The sequence below is a fragment of the Nomia melanderi genome, unplaced genomic scaffold (assembly GCF_051020985.1).
Source record: "Nomia melanderi isolate GNS246 unplaced genomic scaffold, iyNomMela1 scaffold0930, whole genome shotgun sequence".
In the NCBI taxonomy this organism is placed as follows: Eukaryota; Metazoa; Arthropoda; class Insecta; order Hymenoptera; family Halictidae; genus Nomia; species Nomia melanderi.
In genome coordinates, this window is record NW_027476044.1 from 491 (window position 1) to 5,000 (window position 4,510).

The 4,510-nt window shown below is 37.6% G+C and overlaps 1 non-coding gene across 1 annotated transcript in view; it reads left to right on the forward strand.

The window, feature by feature from the left end:
- Positions 1-4,502: 4,502 nt before the first annotated feature.
- LOC143176877 (small subunit ribosomal RNA) overlaps positions 4,503-4,510 on the forward strand; it is a 1,921-nt gene continuing 1,913 nt past the window's right edge. Inside the window, exon 1 of the ribosomal RNA XR_013001377.1 lies at positions 4,503-4,510. This exon is cut by the window's right edge and continues 1,913 nt beyond it. This is a non-coding gene — a ribosomal RNA (small subunit ribosomal RNA).

Below are 4,510 nucleotides of genomic sequence, written 5' to 3' on the forward strand. Positions count from 1 at the left end.
ATGAAAAAGTTTACTCTTGACCGTCGGGACTTAGAAAAATTTCGAGTACCCCGGATCGCCTGCTGGAATTACCGCACGGCCTGGATAGCCCGCATCGACCGATACATTTTTTCCATTTTCAGTGAAAAAAAAATTTTTGTCAATTTTCTCAACGTTAAAAACTGCGATAAACTGCGTTTTTATGCGTAGATTAAACATTGAAAAAATTTTGAAATATGCGATGAAAAAGTTTACTCTTGACCGTCGGGACTTAGAAAAATTTCGAGTACCCCGGATCGCCTGCTGGCATTACCGCACGGGCTGGACACCTCGCTCCGACGAATCGGTTTTTTCCATTTTTTTTGAAAAATAAATTTTTGTAATTTTTTTTAATGTCAAAAACGTTAATAAACGTCATGTTTACGCATGGATTAAACATTGAAATAATTTTAAAACACTTATTAAAAAAGTTGGTGTCGACCGTGGGACTTAGAAAAATTTCGGGAAGTCCGATTCGCCTGCTGGAATTACCGCACGGGCAGGACACCTCGCTCCGACGAATCGGTTTTTTCCATTTTTTTTGAAAAATAAATTTTTGTAATTTTTTTTAACGTTGAAAACGTTAATAAACATCATGTTTACGCATGGATTAAACATTGAAATAATTTTAAAACGCTTATTAAAAAAGTTGGTGTCGACCGTGGGACTTAGAAAAATTTCGGGAAGTCCGATTCGCCTGCTGGAATTACCGCACGGGCTGGACACCTCGCTCCGACGAATCGGTTTTTTCCATTTTTTTTGAAAAATAAATTTTTGTAATTTTTTTTAATGTCAAAAACGTTAATAAACGTCATGTTTACGCATGGATTAAACATTGAAATAATTTTAAAACACTTATTAAAAAAGTTGGTGTCGACCGTGGGACTTAGAAAAATTTCGGGAAGTCCGATTCGCCTGCTGGAATTACCGCACGGGCTGGACACCTCGCTCCGCCGAATCGGTATTTTCCATTTTTCTTGAAAAATAAATTTTTGTAATTTTTTTTAACGTTGAAAACGTTAATAAACATCATGTTTACGCATGGATTAAACATTGAAATAATTTTAAAACGCTTATTAAAAAAGTTGGTGTCGACCGTGGGACTTAGAAAAATTTCGGGAAGTCCGATTCGCCTGCTGGAATTACCGCACGGGCTGGACACCTCGCTCCGCCGAATCGGTATTTTCCATTTTTCTTGAAAAATAAATTTTTGTAATTTTTTTTAACGTTGAAAACGTTAATAAACATCATGTTTACGCATGGATTAAACATTGAAATAATTTTAAAACGCTTATTAAAAAAGTTGGTGTCGACCGTGGGACTTAGAAAAATTTCGGGAAGTCCGATTCGCCTGCTGGAATTACCGCACGGGCAGGACACCTCGCTCCGACGAATCGGTTTTTTCCATTTTTTCCGAAAAATAAATTTTTGTAATTTTTTTTAATGTTAAAAACGTTAATAAACTTCATGTTTACGCATGGATTAAACATTGAAATAATTTTAAAACACTTATTAAAAAAGTTGGTGTCGACCGTGGGACTTAGAAAAATTTCGGGAAGTCCGATTCGCCTGCTGGAATTACCGCACGGGCAGGACACCTCGCTCCGACGAATCGGTTTTTTCCATTTTTTTTGAAAAATAAATTTTTGTAATTTTTTTTAACGTTGAAAACGTTAATAAACATCATGTTTACGCATGGATTAAACATTGAAATAATTTTAAAACGCTTATTAAAAAAGTTGGTGTCGACCGTGGGACTTAGAAAAATTTCGGGAAGTCCGATTCGCCTGCTGGAATTACCGCACGGGCAGGACACCTCGCTCCGACGAATCGGTTTTTTCCATTTTTTCCGAAAAATAAATTTTTGTAATTTTTTTTAATGTTAAAAACGTTAATAAACTTCATGTTTACGCATGGATTAAACATTGAAATAATTTTAAAACACTTATTAAAAAAGTTGGTGTCGACCGTGGGACTTAGAAAAATTTCGGGAAGTCCGATTCGCCTGCTGGAATTACCGCACGGGCAGGACACCTCGCTCCGACGAATCGGTTTTTTCCATTTTTTTTGAAAAATAAATTTTTGTAATTTTTTTTAACGTTGAAAACGTTAATAAACATCATGTTTACGCATGGATTAAACATTGAAATAATTTTAAAACGCTTATTAAAAAAGTTGGTGTCGACCGTGGGACTTAGAAAAATTTCGGGAAGTCCGATTCGCCTGCTGGAATTACCGCACGGGCTGGACACCTCGCTCCGCCGAATCGGTTTTTTCCTTTTTTTCCGAAAAATAAATTTTTGTAATTTTTTTTAATGTTAAAAACGTTAATAAACTTCATGTTTACGCATGGATTAAACATTGAAATAATTTTAAAACGCTTATTAAAAAAGTTGGTGTCGACCGTGGGACTTAGAAAAATTTCGGGAAGTCCGATTCGCCTGCTGGAATTACCGCACGGGCAGGACACCTCGCTCCGACGAATCGGTTTTTTCCATTTTTTCCGAAAAATAAATTTTTGTAATTTTTTTTAATGTTAAAAACGTTAATAAACTTCATGTTTACGCATGGATTAAACATTGAAATAATTTTAAAACGCTTATTAAAAAAGTTGGTGTCGACCGTGGGACTTAGAAAAATTTCGGGAAGTCCGATTCGCCTGCTGGAATTACCGCACGGGCTGGACACCTCGCTCCGCCGAATCGGTTTTTTCCTTTTTTTCCGAAAAATAAATTTTTGTAATTTTTTTTAATGTTAAAAACGTTAATAAACTTCATGTTTACGCATGGATTAAACATTGAAATAATTTTAAAACGCTTATTAAAAAAGTTGGTGTCGACCGTGGGACTTAGAAAAATTTCGGGAAGTCCGATTCGCCTGCTGGAATTACCGCACGGGCAGGACACCTCGCTCCGACGAATCGGTTTTTTCCATTTTTTTTGAAAAATAAATTTTTGTAATTTTTTTTAATGTTAAAAACGTTAATAAACTTCATGTTTACGCATGGATTAAACATTGAAATAATTTTAAAACGCTTATTAAAAAAGTTTACTCTTGACCGTGGGGACTTAGAAAAATTCCGGCTTGCACGGATTCGACCACTCTGTTTTTCGGAGTTTCTGAGAAAAATAAATTTTTGTAATTTTTTTCATTATGATTTCTGAGTTCTCCCAGTAGTTTAATGTAAGGATTAAGCATTTAAAAATTTTTAAATCGAATATTAAAAAAGTTTACTCTTGCAATTTTTGGAAAAAAAAAATTCTAAAAAATTTTTCTTTCGGTGGAAACTAACGTTTAATATGTACAATAACGATTTATCGAATAAAAATCGTATGTTAATATATGTTCGAATCGACCATAGTTTCAGCGGCTAAGTACCAGCAGCCCGGCCGGTTGGTCTGTACGCGCGGCAGTTTACCACCATAAGCGCCCGTGCTGAGCGGCCGGCGCCGCGGTCGTCGCGGCCGCCCGTTTGGTTACTATAAGAGAGCACGTCGGTTCGAGCGGACCGGTCGGCGCAGCGGCGGGCGAGCGGCTATTCTACGATCTCGGTCGAGAAGCAGTCGTTCAGCTCCTCGAGGTCCATTCCTCGACTGTTCTGTACCGCGTTCCGTTGCGAATTTTTCTCTACACAGCATGACCACGGGTCGGTGTCTCAGACCGAATGGCCCTTATGTGGTAAGCCCAGAATGTTGGGTTGGATACAACGTATATTCGTTATACTTGTACGACTCTCACATCAACTCTCAGAAACCCAAAAGGGGTTTTCTATCCGAGCGAAAATATATTTTTCGTATACAAAAATTTAATGGCAAAGACCAAACGAAATACTACACACAAAAAGGGGCGACGAACAAAAATTGTTCGAATGAAATATAATATATACATATAAAATTGAGGTGTCCTAAGAGAGAAATACATAAACTAAGAGGTATATATTATAAGAAATATATATTATTTCTGGGCAAAGAAGAGAGAACGAAAAGAAGAGTATGATCTTTAACGCGAGGGCCTCGACATGGGTACGCCTAGCATGGTTCGCGCTTTCTCGATATGTCCAGCATGTTAACGTACGCGGTCTTCGGACTTCGTGCGTTATGTCCGTGCTTACACGATGGAGAGCGCTCGAGCATACGTGCTTACAAACCTGAAAGTCGATGTGACATCCGAGATTCTTTTTCTTCTAAAAAGATCTCGGAGAGATACACGGGAGAGTTTGAAATTTTTGGAGGTCCTCCTGATGTATATGCGCGGATATACCCATGTGGTAATTCGTGCGGAGTTGGTAATCTAATAGTGGAGCGAAATTTACCAACTCGAAAGAGAAGAGAGAAGAGAGTAGAGAGAAGAGAGAGGAGAAAGAGAACTGTCTTAAAGACGAGAAAAAGTATCGTCGATCCGACTCTTAAGGGGAGAGAGTCGGCGACTAAGATATATATATACATACATATTTTTGCTTCGTATGATGAAAATTTACTCGAAGCTCCCTGGT